The sequence below is a fragment of the Molothrus aeneus genome, chromosome 2 (genome assembly GCF_037042795.1).
Source record: "Molothrus aeneus isolate 106 chromosome 2, BPBGC_Maene_1.0, whole genome shotgun sequence".
NCBI lineage: Eukaryota > Metazoa > Chordata > Aves > Passeriformes > Icteridae > Molothrus > Molothrus aeneus.
This window is the reverse complement of record NC_089647.1, coordinates 28987287-29001452: the sequence shown is the minus strand read 5'-3', so window position 1 is coordinate 29001452 and position 14166 is coordinate 28987287. Positions and strand designations below refer to the sequence as shown.

The 14166-nt window shown below is 40.9% G+C and overlaps 1 protein-coding gene across 2 annotated transcripts in view; it reads left to right on the top strand.

Moving 5' to 3' along the window:
- Window positions 1-14166, top strand: part of TSPAN9 (tetraspanin 9) — a 167175-nt gene that overhangs the window by 26772 nt on the left and 126237 nt on the right. The window lies entirely within an intron of this gene.

The following is a 14166-nucleotide window of genomic DNA, read 5'->3' as shown; positions in this document are numbered from 1 at the left end:
ATCTGGTACGGCCTTTAGCTGTCCCTTTATAGGCCATAAGTCCTGATACATTGCCAAGTGGCATAATATTATGTTTCAATTTTATAGAGGATTTTGCAGGGCAGAGGGAACAGTGCACAAAAAGTTTATTTGCTGCACGATAAGGTCATTCTTTAAGAATGAGGCAAAACTGTAAGTGTTTTATTTTTGATCAGCTTTGACTTGTGATTAGTTACAGCTTCCCACAACCAATGCTGTCATAGCAGTTTTTATTCTGAGCCATAAACAGTGATTGTAAACCGTAGGAAAATAAAAACAACAACAAAAAATTATCTAAGAAGGAATGTGTTTGCAAGAATATTTATTTCTGACGTGAGTCATACAGTTCATGAACTTCTCACAGATGAGCTCATCATAATCATAAGGGAAATCTTTAGTAGGAATGTTGGTATCTAAGTCACTCAGCTATAACCTGCTTCTCAGTGACAAAGGGTGCTGTGGATCAGCACATCTGCGCTATGCAGCTGTGTTCCTAAAGTAATCCTATAGCTTCTTCCTTCTATTTGAAGCTAAACCTGCTTGAAATGTAGTTTTTCAGTTGCTTAAATTCTGACTCGCATGTCTTCTTAGGTGTAGGAGGTACCTTAGACTTCAAGAAATATCTGATATAGTTTTTAATTCAGTTTTTTTAATAATGCAAATTGTTTTGAGTGGTTCCTAAAAAGGTGGTACTAGAAGCTTTGAGTATAGAAACATTTGAATATTTATTAAAGAGGTAGGTTATTGCATTTTGGCAATACACATAAAATGCATGTTTTTAGAGGAACAGAACAGGATTGGCAGTGGCACTTCTGTTTTTTTCTGGATACGTAAATTATATTTTGTGTTGAAAGAGGCCACAGTGTTCTTATATATAAACCAAGAGACATATGTGACAGGGATGGGCAGTGTGTGATTCATGTCCTAATGATTCCTTTGGTGATTTCGTGAATTTCTGGTGACTGCAGTGGTTTAAAATGGATTTGAACATTCTTAACTGGAAGTAACTAAAGCAAAATTGGCAAGACTTTGCAAAGCACATCTCCAAGAAAAAGGAACTACAAATGATGACTGTCAGAGAGAAACTACTAAGTGAAATCCTGTGCTCTCAGTTACTTCAGTGGTCAAGTGAGATGTCCAGAATATCTGCACAGTAAAGGGATTTATTTAAAAAGTTTTGGTTGATAGGCATTTTTTATTTTTGGGGTTTTTGGGGTTTTTTTTGTTGGTTGGTTGATTTTGTTATTAACAGCAATGTGTTTACCGAAAGCCTGTAGGAGCATCTTTTATGGTATAGGTCTTTATCTGCAAATGAAATGCAGACAAAAGGACTGTTTATAAGTCAGTCACCCCTTGTCTCCAACCCTCCCTTTTGCTAGAGTTTGGGAAAGGTTGGAATGAATAAGAAAGCATGCCAAAATGAATTTGAACTATGCTGAACTCTTAGTGGACATGGACAAACCAAACCTAGAACCTCTCTTTGAGACTCCCCTCTTTGGTAGTTTAGTTTATCTCCAATACCAGATTGTTACAGCAGCAGTTGTCAGCAGGGCTCAGTTTCTTGGATAATTCTCTCTCATGTAGTTTGGCTGTAATTATTAAAATCAGAACCTTGAATTTTTCAACATACAAGTACAGAGCACTGAAACATGAGCCCAATCTGCTGAAGTGGCGCCGTGTCTCCTCACAAACAAGCCTCAGCATTCTGTGCCAGCTGCAGGGCCTGCACAGCATCATTCCATGTAGGTCGCAGCAGTTCCAGTTTTGAGGTGACAAGTTCATGCATCACTGTGCCAAGATGTGACTGGGGCCAGCAATGACAGGCAGTGCAGTACAATGAGATGAAAATGAAAAATAGTTCTGCTCACTATAGCCTCTAGTTGACACATGTTCCTGACAAATTCATACTTTAGTATTGCTTAAGTACCTAATATATTGTTCTAATAGCATTCTTACAGAACCGGTTGATCTGAAAATTACTCTGAAGCTAACAGCTTATAAGGAGTTCTAGCTAATGGTGTGGCAAGAATCTAAAATGGGGATAGTACAGCTTTATGCTGTATTAATTATAACTTGACAGGGATGTAGGATTTCAGGAGCCTTGGAAGAAACTTACAAGACAAAATTAAAAAAGAAACAGAATAGAATAGAGTATTTCAGTTGGAAAGGACCTAAAACTATGATCTAGCCTAACTAGGTCCCAGTCTAGCAGCTTGAGGGCTGACCAAAAGTTAAAGCATGTTAATAAGGGCATTTCCCAAATGCTTCTTAAAACAAACAGGGATGGAACATGGATCACTTACCCAGGAAATCTGGGTGCTCCAGTGTCTGAAGCACAGTAAAGATGTGCTTCCCATTGTCAAGTCTGAGCCTTCCCTTGTGCAGCTTTGAACCATTCCCAGTTTTGTTGCCCTGCTCTGGATATGTTCTCCCTCCTTCCCGTCCCACTTACATTGTGGTGCCCAGAGCTGCTCCCAGCACTCCGGGTGAGGCCGCAGCAGCGCTGAGCACAGCTGGTGATGGATGATCCCCCCTCTGCCCGGCTGTGCTCTGTGTTTGATGCCCCCAGGACACGGTTCCTGCCCTCTGGGCTGCCCGGGCACGCCCTGCTGGCTCTCACTGAGCTGCTGCTGCCCCCAGCACCCCCAGGGCCCTCCCTGCAGGGCGCTCTGCAGACACTCCTGTCACAGGTTGTACTTGTGCCTGCAGTCACTCCATCCCAGGTGCAGGATCTGGCACTTGTTAAGTTTCATGCCAGGCATGATTGCCCAATGCTCTATGCAAATTCCTCTTCAAGGCCTCTGTCCCTCCAGAGAATCAACAGCACCTCCTGGTTTAGCATCAACAGCAAACTTACTGATGGTGCATTCAGCTCCTGCGTCCAGATCACCAATAAACACATTGCACAGAACTGTCCCTAGAACCGAGCCCTGCAAAACACCACTGGTGACCAGCCAGATGTAGCCCCCTTGATTCACTACTCCCCTTGGAGCCCTGCCCTTCAGCCAGTTCTTCACCCAGCACAGTCTGAGCCTGCTCAAGTCACAGCTGGGACAACTTGTCCAGGAGGATGCTGTGAGGGACAGTATCCAAAGCCTTACTAAAATCCTGAAAAACCTAACACACCAAAGATTGGATTAATGCCCTACAGTGTTCACGTAGAAGCTATTGAAACTAAACTGTGCTGAAATCTAGCCAGAGTCTATCACAAGCTGTCCATACTTTTTTTTTTTTCTGTCTTTGCGGGCAGATCATAGATTCTCTGAGCCTCTCAGCTGTGTGGCCATTGGATAGGAAGGGAAAATAAATGAGAGCGGAAAAAAAAAGAAAGGACACAAAAGAAAAAGTTAGCTTTTTATAAGTACAGTTAGCTTTTAAAGTATAATAGATGCTGTTTTGTGTGGATTTTCCCTCCTCCCTTTCTGTAAAATTGACCACCTACTTAAAAATTAAGATGTAGGTCATGCCAGATTGATGGGCATTTAATCAAATTGATATAATCTCGTATTAGTCTATATATCTGAGGCTATCATAAAGAAATCAAAACAGCTTAATTTCAGTAATTTTAACATTTCTGTTTTTTAATTTTTTTTTAACCAGAAATTAGGCTGAATGAATGATTGACTCAACAATCAGTAAATACTTAAGTTTTCAAACTGTCTTCAAGGTCATGTATAACTCAGCCATAGCTAGGAAAACTCGCAGTATTTGTAAAATTTTAAGGCTGGTCCTGCCTTTTTCTTCTCTTGTTTAATTTTTTTAGTCCCATTCATTTATCCCTGCAGCGCTCTATGACTGCTGCCTTTCTGTAAACATCCATAGGTCAGAGGTATTCAATTTGGCTTAAGCAGCATTCTCATGGGCAGTTTGCCAGGAACTCATAGGCTTCACCTAAATTGCACATTGCTGGGAATAATCTCACTCTCAGCTGCTCTTATCTTTTGTTTGTTTCTTGCTTAGACCTCCATCTGGCTTTTTTACTGGGTCAAGACAAGTAGCAGTATTTAGTGGTATCTATAATTCCAGTAGTTTGAAGCTTCACAGCAGATTTGGAGGCAGGTACAGAACAGAGATACTGGAGCTAGTAGAAGAAATTTCCACCCGGTTCCCATTTTTTTATAGTCCCTACTGAGAGAAAGCATGTACTGGCAGTCAGAACATAATAGAGCATCCCCAGCTTCAGACATAATTTGTTAACAGTCTGATTTCAGCTCATTAAGAAATCCAGTGCACCTTCCAGCCACAGTAATTCTGATCCCCTGGGACATATGGTCTCATCAGTGTGCTCCCTGAACATCCCATGAGGATGCATGTATTTGAGAGATAGGTTGGAAGAGTTGGTCAGGAAATAGGTTTTGTCTGGATAACAGTTCAGACTCACTTTATATTACTTATCATCTAGAGAATAGATTTTCTCACATAAAACATGTCTTTGCTTGGAAGATAAAAATGTTTTTTATTACTCTCTGCTACTTTTTTTTTTTTTAAAGCGTAAGTCATCCCTCCCTGATGTGATGGAACAACTTAAAATTAGTGTTTCTTTTTGTTTCTCTGGTGAAATCACTGGGAGTTATTTTCTGTTGAAGTTTGAGCTCACAGAGAGGGCTTTGAAACAATAATGTCTTGATTCTGAAACACTTGAAAAAACATATCTGAACCTCTGCCACTGCAGGACTGCCTGATCTGAGCCTTGAGGAGAAATTTTGGTATTTCAGTGCAGTCATGAAGACTGACAGTATAGAAATTCCTCAAATTCCATATAGTTACTCTCTATTCACAGATAAATTTATTGAAAACTAAACTTGTGTCTTAACAAAAAGGTGTGTTCTTGGCAGCAGGATGATTTTGACTTTCAATGAGAAAGAGACTGATTATCCAAGTGGGATTTTGCAAAAATTTTTGTGACTGATTATCCAGAATGAAAAGCATGCAGAGGAATAGCTGATTCAGTGTAGACACTTTCCCCTCTGCTTTCCTATGATCTCAACATTATTCACCTTGAGTGGATGCAAACTGAACCTGAAGCATACCTTGCTTTGTCCCTCTTCTTCCCTCTCCCTGACTGCTGGGAATCTTTTTCTTAAACTGTGTACATATGCAAAGTATGTGGCACCCTGATTTGTATAGATTTAAACCCTTTTCCACCCCAAAACCAGAAGGAGAGTGTCAAGAAGTCTTGTGCTTCAAATCAGATAGGTAGCTCATTGGGAATTCTTGTACCCAGTTAGGCAACAATTGCTTGAGAACAATTATAGAGAGAAGGTAAGCTTCAAGGTAAAGTGCAACAGCTTGGTGGAAGTCTTGAGTTTCAGGATGAAAAGCTGGTGATAGCAGCTTAAGGAAAATTCTGTTATTTGTTTTCCTTTATTAGAGGTTTAAGATGGATGTGTTCCCTATTTTAAAGCCCTGCATTTAGTGACACAGGGCCAACAGTAACACAGGCATCTGCATGGGAAATGTAAACCTGCAGCCACTGTGTTTTGTGAGCTGCCCAAATGATAAGAAGATGCCTGCCTTTACTACTCATATTTGATTGATGTCTTGACATTTCCTGGAGCAAGCCCATAAATTGATTTGTTTCCTTTTATTTCCCACCTGTTCATCTATCAGGACCCTTTCTAATTGCATCGTAATGCAGTCTGCAAGGAAAGGGTTTATTTGTCAATAGTTAGGGCTGTAGTAGCTTGTCTAAGATAGGAAGGATGTGAAAGCTTGCAGGCTTTTAGGTGTAACAGAAGAATGAAGGAAGTGCTCAGCAGATAAAAGCACCTCTGAGTCACAGAATACAAGCTCAGTTGGTTTTGAGAGCAAACACAAGAACCAGAACCAGTTTGTGGGAAGAAGCGACCTCAGGAAAAATTAATTTAAGTAACCAGCAGGTAGTGTAGGAGTTGCTGCTTCACTTCTGCCTACACCGTATTAATGGCAATTGGTGTTATTAATATAAAACAAATAAAGTTACCCCATGAACAACCAGATGGATTTGAAGGTGGAGCAGTGAGCTGCAGCTGACGCTTCTAAATTCCATCAGGCACATGGGAAAAGCAGAATGCCTGGGGACATGTTTAACCTGTTTAACAGGGGCAGGAAAAGTCCTCCCTTCTGCTGGAAAGGTTCGATTTTGAAGCCCACTGGCCCTGCTGAGGGCAAACTGTCATACTGAGTGCTGGTTTATTTTGCCAGTGGTTTTGTTTAGAGTGGCTCTGCACTGACTGAACATCAGCTCTTTTAGTATCAAATTGAAAGCCTAAGCTTTCAATACTGCCAAACTAAGCTTCTTAATACTGCCATGTCTAGGTAGAGAAAAGGAGAGGCTGAGTGTTCATAAGATTTTTTTGTGGATGGCTCAGATCTTGTTATGGATGTTAATGTCACTAATAGTAGTTTCCTTGGATTTTCTTCGCAATTACATTGCAGTCTTGGCATTCTTTACCATTTGCTTTCTTGAATGTTCAAAGTTCATGTTTTTAAAGTTCACAGGGTAGATAAAGTAACTTTAAAGCAGATAGGTAACACTCAAGGTTATATAGATGATAAAAGAAGATGGGGGATGCTAATGGTTCAACTCTATAAGGCAGCCTGGGAGAAAATTCAAAGCTGGATCTTCTCAGGAGAGATGAGATTGTAAAAAAAGGAATTTCTTTGTGGTAGAACAACTTGGTATTTCCACAAGTAAACATGAAAAACAGGAGGCTTGTGCAGACTGTCAAACAAGTAATTTGTTGAACGTCACTAAGCTACTTCAGTGTAACTGTGTCAACCAAGTGAATTACATTTCAGGAGCTGCTTTGCAAAAAGCAAGCTCGGGGATAGGAGCCATTCAGTGTCATGGAAAACAAATTGGAACTGTAAGAGTTGGGGGAAAAAAAAAGCATAATGTTGTAAGTGCACTGTGGATATGCAGTAATAGCCATACAGAAGCTCAGTATTGCAGCTTATTTATTATACTGTAAGCCTTTTTATTTGTAGAGGTATATCAGTAAGTTTGCTGTTGGAGCTGTAGTTTAAATCAGTTCTTTAAGTGGAAAGATATACAGTGCCAAGCTGAATTTTGCTGATGTGATGATACAGCATGAATTTCCAATCTGTGCCAATTTAAGTGTGGGATTGAGGCAGACAGCATGTCTGTATAGGCAAAACCGAGGTGTAGACAAATGACCCCAAGTCTTCATTGGCCTACTGATGGCAGTACTTGCCTAAGTACTGCTTTGTGGTCAGTGTGCTCTGCCCATGCAGTCACTAGTGCTCATTAGAGCTCCAGCCTTGCTTTTAGCTTCTTGGATTTCTTTCTGTAAGCATTGTTGAAGGGCATTGCAGGCAAAGGCTGTGGCCTGGAAACTCGGTACGTGTGAGACTGGATCTGTGCTGCAGAATACGGCTCTAAGTGGAGATCCTTGAGGCAGTAATAGAGACTGCAGCTTCAGAATATGTGATGTGGTGTGGCTTAGTGCAGTCAGTTACTCTGATGTGTGTAAGCTACAGTCCAGCATTCTAATCCTGTCAAAATGCAGAGCTTTGGGAGATATCCTTACACCCTTGTGAGACTTTCATCATTAAAAAACAGCAAAACAAAAAAAAATTAAATTGTGGACACTAAGGTCTTCAAGATGCATATCATAAATGAATTTTCTTTTGTATTGTAACCAGAACTGAACTCAGGCTCATTTGAGATGAAATAACTTAAGGGGTAGCTGCAGAAATGGAAAAAGTCTTTATTTAGAATAGTCTCCAGCATTCAACTGGGGAAACTGTTGAGCTTTTGGTTGAAACTGTAGTGTTTCTCTTCCTTATGTAAATCCTGCCTCTGGCCAAAGGGATCATTTCCATAGTGTGTGGCTTTTTCTCCAACATGCAGTGTACATGGACATTGCTGTTTTCATCAGCTCAAAGCTTCCCAATGTTTGTCCACAACAAAGATGCTGAATCAGCTTCCTCACTACAGCTGAGCAGGGAACTGCCAAAACATTATTGCAAATAAAAACCAAAAGGCCAGTGCAAATGTGGTGGTCAAACAGCTAAGAATGAAAAAACCACCTAAACCTTTCTTTCCTCTTCACACCCCATTTTCTTTGTTCGTTTCTTACTTCTTCCTGTAGACTACCTGAGCTTTAATTCATAGATGCAGCAAGAACAGAAGCTTTGCTGGTGTGTAGAGCTGAAGTGTGTCATAAAGAAAGGTGTTTATTACCATTCCCTGCCTAGATATGGGATCACAAAGCATTAGTAGCCCTGAGTGACCTGATGTAGGTATCTGTGAAGTCCCTGTTGCAATAGAGAAGCCAAAAATCTCCTGCAGCCAACATGCCATGGTTTTTGACTTGACCTGTGAAACCACAAACCTTCGTTTGAAGGTGTAACTTCTAATTAAAAACTTATTTGCTATTCACCCTGCTACTCTTGTCTTCCTGGAGTTTTTTGTAGTCTTGTTTTTAATAACCTGGGTTATTGCAGCTTCTCACAAGACTTTTACTAACAGGTAAATGCTAAACACCTCCTTGATTTGAATGATGAGGCAGCAAGGAATCATAGTTTAGGGGTGTTTCTTTATTGTGAACATGCTGCACTACATTTATATGCCTGCTGTGGAATGTCATCACATATTCCATAACTCAGTGTCACTTGCATCAGAGAGCTACAAGTGCAGGCTGGGTTGTGTTTTATCTGTTGGCTACATCTCTGTAAGACTACAGACTAATGCTCCATCTCCATTTGAGGTAGGAGGGCAGTGGGAGCAAGATGAAGTGTCGCAGCACTCCTCATGCTTAATCCAGTTCCCAGAAATGACAAAAGGAAATATGCCATCTGATACATTTCACGCACAGTCGTCCCAACCACCAAGGCCTGGCTGCTTGCCAGTGAGGACCTGAGCAGGGCAGAGTTTCAGAATGTGCTTGGGGTGGTCATGAATGTCAAGTTTCTGATGCCTCTCTGAAATGAGATGTAGTAACAGCTGTGCATTCCTATCCTGCTACAGAACAGGAGTGGGATTCATATTCTGATTCATATTCATTTGCTAGAGGGAGCTTCTGATTGCCTTCCAGATGGTGGTCAACTGAGTCTTGCTTGGGTGTCTTGAGAAGTTACATCAGGAAAATTCAGGAACTGGGAGTGAAGAAAGAGGGAGAGAAATAGTCAGCAGTCTTCAAAGAGCATTTTACCAGGAGATACTGGCTATCTAAGGCAGCAGGTAATAGAAAAGGTTATATTCAGGGATGGGGAAGTCTGCTCCTAGTTCTTGGAACTGCTTGGTGACAGTGGTACAGTAGTTACGTCAGCCACTGCTCTAGTATTTCCATCTGCTAGATGGGATGCTGCTTGTGAGATATATTCAGCTTGACAAAATGAAGTTCGTCTCATCCAGTCAGTTACTAGGGATTGTATTTTTCTTTTATAACTTTGTGTAGCCTGTATGTAAAAAAAGGGTGTTGGCATGAAAAAAGGAGTAAAAGATAGTAACATCAACATTTTGTGCTTTTGTTTCACATGATACATCATCACCACTACTTGTTTAAAACTATTGAACAAGTTTTTGTCTCTACAAGTAAGATGCTGTCATTCTTGTGGGAATTACTCTATTTCTCCCACTTTTAAAATGTGTAACAACCTGCTGATTCAGAAATGAGTGTGTCCCTTGGCATCATGTTTCTTCATGGCTCTATCCTTTCCCTTCCTCAGGTCCTCAATCTAATTACTGTCAGTGCAACAGCTGCTGCCTCTGCCCTGCTGAAATCTGTGTCTGTTCATTCCAGCAAGTTTCCTTCTCATTTCCAGGCTCAGCTGAGAGGTACCCTCTGCCTGTGCCTCCTGCTTTTGTCTCCTGCTAACTAAGGACATAAAGCATTTTGGTGTACAATTTGCATTAATAAGATGAAAACAAAAATTGCCCCACAAAAACATGAGCAAGCACTGAAAAAACTGCGTTGTGTGAGACAGTGGCTCCTTTGGAGCCTTGTTTTGATAACCTTAGATTGGGGAAAAAATCCTACTGTGCATCTTCATGTCTGACTGAACTCTTTCTTCTGTGAGTTAAGATCAGCTCCCTTTCCCGCCAGCTCATTGTTTGATCAGGAGCATGCAAGTGCCCAAGATGTAGGGCAACACAAAGAGATGTTGTGTCTGTTCATGTAGCATAAGTGTATATATATATATAGGACAGGGCAGCATAGTCTGAAAATGTAATTAAAGGTAATAAAAAAGGAGTGGCAGTGAATAACATGCATGCATTATTCTAATCCTGCTCCCTTCAGAACAAAGAACAAATGTGGTTGCTGCTACTCTAGTTGCAGCCTGTTCGTCCTAGCCTATCTGCATGCATGAGAAGAACCAATTCAATAGAAAGTAAATGTAAAATCACAAGATAATTACCAGTAATGTGTTTAAGGATGGCCTCCTCTGAGCTTGCTTTTTTTGCTCTTTCTTTGTCTGCTCCACAGCTCACGTAAAAAGTATAATGTGAAAATAAGGGATGGAGGAAAAAACCCAAGCCAGTCTATTTTTTGCTTTTGAGCCATGTGAAGAATGCCTTCAGAGGATTTTTAAAAAAAATCTAAGTATGTTGTTTACTTAGATTATTTGTTCCTGTGTGCTAGAAATTTAGATGCACCAGCAGTATGGTGGAAGAAAGATTGATGTTTGTATGAAATGAGGGAAAGAGAGATAGGAATTAGGGGGATAAAGGGTAAAGCTTTGTCCTTTCTGCCACTCATCCTTTTTGATTTTAAAGCTGTTTTACCTTTGTTTTATTTCCCATTAAAGCTCACTCTTTCAAGCTTGTTTTCCACAGCCAGAATCAGAATCTCCGCTCCCTTCCCACCCCTCTTAAGTTTACTAGTACAAACTAGAATTAAAAAAACCCACAACCCTGCAATTTCAGAATGTACAGCCAAACTGAAGTTGCCAACACTGAGTATGTGTACTGGTGCATCTAAGGAATAAAGGTCATTTCACTGACGCTACTTAGTACTGAATACTTGACTGTATGGAAGTAGCCATGGAGTTAACTCCTCCATCTTCTACCCATTCCTACCCTCCCATCAGCAGATGATGGTTTCCTCTGTTCGTACTTAAATAGGTTGTCAAACTGACATAGTAGGAACATACTGGAATTTTTAGGTGACATGAGCATTTAAATTGTCTCCTTGTCAAGGTGAGAGCTGCTTTTTTGTTTTCATTTTCCTGAGGCAGAAAAAGAGAAAATTGCCATTTGCCTGGGATTTCTTGATGACCTGAACATACAAGTGCCCAGGGCTGCAGCCCCCCTCCTGTTTCTGGTAGAGGCCCTGTCACTCCCAGACAAGCATGGAAACCCCCCCCCCCCCACTCCTGCATCCCCTGCATTGTGAATCCTCCAGTTGTTAGCCTTGGATGTAGAGTCCATCCATTAGCAGGTCTTCAGGTGACTTCCAGATTTGAGTCTCTCCAAAAGGTGGCCAGGACCACCCTGATGTCTCCAGAATCCAAGTCCACTAGTAGCCTGACTCCCAGAGACACATGCATACCTGTTTGCCAAGCCATCTAGCTTAGCTACCTGTTTAGCAAGCAAGTAGCTGCTGTCTTTATAGTTCCTAGCAATTGCACACCCACTGCAGTTGCTGACACCACACATACATGGACTTTAAGGCCTGTAGTCCCACTCCAAAATCATCACCATCTACAGAAAGGTGCATAAATAGGCTCAACGACCTTTGGATACCAATCATTCCTATACAGAGTGGAATTTTTCCCCCCCTCATTTATCTTCTTTTAATGATTCTTATTCAAGAATTTTGAACTATTAGGTAGCTGCAAAACCTCTTTGTGTAGGTTATGACAGTGGTGGATGCTTGGCTTTGTGGTCATCTTTGTATTTATTTTTCTGTTGAGGTGCTTTCTGTAGTGCTTATCATCAGCATTTTTGTGTGCTTATATAAGGAAGATCCATGATGTGATGAATGATGACCTCACAGGGTTGATGATAACAATTCTGATTAGTTTATTTATGAGCTACTACTTTTTTTGCTGTAACTGGTAAAATATAAGAGGGATGAAAAGGATGTGGGAACTCCAAAAATACCTCTCTCTTAGACTGTTTTTACCCAGCTGTTAGTTTGACTCCAGTCCTTCAGTTTCTCCCCATCTCTATCCGCTTGCTTTCTTTTTTCTTTCCCCCCTCCACCCTTCAGTCTGCTGCAGCTGTTAGAATTTAATCATTCTCTCCAAATACCACGTTTCCCATTAGCAGCACAGCCCCTTCTGTGCTAAGGGGAATGTCATTTGTGTGCTTTGCATGTGTATTATCGTTAGATGGTCTGCAGCCAGAGCAGTACTTACACCTTTGATTGCAGCAAGGGTCAGTTCCTTGGTAAGAGGCACACATAAGATGCATAAATATTGAAGGATGAGGTTTGCAGACTTGCTGGCAGAAAGTGGTTAAGCCTTTTTGTTCTCATGCTTTGCTTTTCAGATGCTTTTGCACTGTAGTTAACCTTATCAGCATTTGATTTAACACTGGATGCTGGAGTATTTATTCCTTTTGGCAGTTTTAGTGCCATGTCACTCACTGACTGTCACAGTTGTATCATATATTAGATGGCTTATCCTAAAAAATTATTTCAGGTATGGAACCACTGCTCATTCTAATATACTTTAGCTGTATATCTGTTGGAGGGCAGGGGGATTTCAGCTGATTTTTAGGTTTGTGTTCATTTTGAGTCAATGGCTTTTGTGAATTTCTTTCTGCTCACTATCTTCATTTCTGCCTGATACCCATTTTGCATTTACTTTGGCTTTGCAAAAAAACTCTGGTAGTGCCCTTGCTCTTTCATTACAGTTCTCCATGATTAGAGTCTCTGATGGACTCCTGCAGGGCATGGCAGGGCATTTTAATTTGGACTTGGAGGTCAGCGTGGAGTTCTAAGTCACTCATAGCATGGTTCTATCTTGCTCCCACAAAATGGCCTAAAATAGATGTTAATTACAGTTTTCTTAGCTACCCTCTGGTTCTCTTTAATAGAGATCTTAACTCTCCTTATGCTACAATGCCTGTACATTTAACTTACTGGACCACTGGGAGGAGAAATTTATTCCAGGGAACAGAATAGGCCTCCAAGCTGGTTTATACCTGCACATGTAGTCCTCATGTGTGTATCTATGTGCCAAAATAAACCATATGACCATGGATGTATAGGATGAAGTCATGGGAGGGACATCTGTGCTCACTGATGCAAAGCTTCTGTTTGCACAACTGAGGACTAAAAGCATCATGCCATTGTGTATTGCCTCATTTCTACATTGGATGCATATTGTGAATTCTGTTGTGCAAATACAACCTTATTTTGTGCAGTCTAAGACAGTTCAAAGCAAAGTACTTGTGGCTGGACTTGTCATCTTCTATTGTTCCCTCTCAAAAATGTCAAGGGCGTTTGCACAACACTTTGAAAATTCTAGATATTTTTCTTTTTTCTGTCATGCTTGTTTCATTAAATCCTTTGTAAAGAGATAGTAGATGCAACTCCTTTTGCAGGGTCAGTTCTCTGTGTAGTGCATGGGCTTAGGACACTTTCTAGTCTGCCCCAGCATATCCTGTTGCATGGGGTTATTCCTCTTCAGGTGCAAGACTTTGCATTTCCTTTTGTCACTTTTCAAGAGGTTCATGTGAGCCCATATCTCCAGCCTGTCAAGGTCCCTGTGAATGGTGGCAAAACCATCTGGTGTATCAGCCAATCTTGTTTTTGTATCATCTGTGTATTTGTCAAGGGGAGACAGTGACAGTGGCAAATACAGCTTCACAAAATTCTCATTTACTTTGGTAGCTCAGAGTGAAGGCAGGATCTTGCCAAGTGGCCTAGGGAGAAAGAGTGTTTGCTGGATGCAGTTTAACTCCATGGTGTAAAGCTTAAAAAAATTTCCTCAACCTCAGGGCTCTTGGATTTCTCTGCTGATGTGGACTATGTGTGACCTTTCTATGTTTTAATTATTCAGGAAGGATGTCCTATGCTAGAGAGTGCCTGCTAATAAAAACTCTGAAACAAATGCTTCAAATGACTACTTTTGATGCGTTCTTTAGATCCTGTAAGACAAGGAGATCCTAGTTGGAAATCCTTATGAGACTTTAGGAAGCCCTCAGGGACTGCAGGTGTTATCTCCCAGTGCATAAGTAATGCTCAGCAC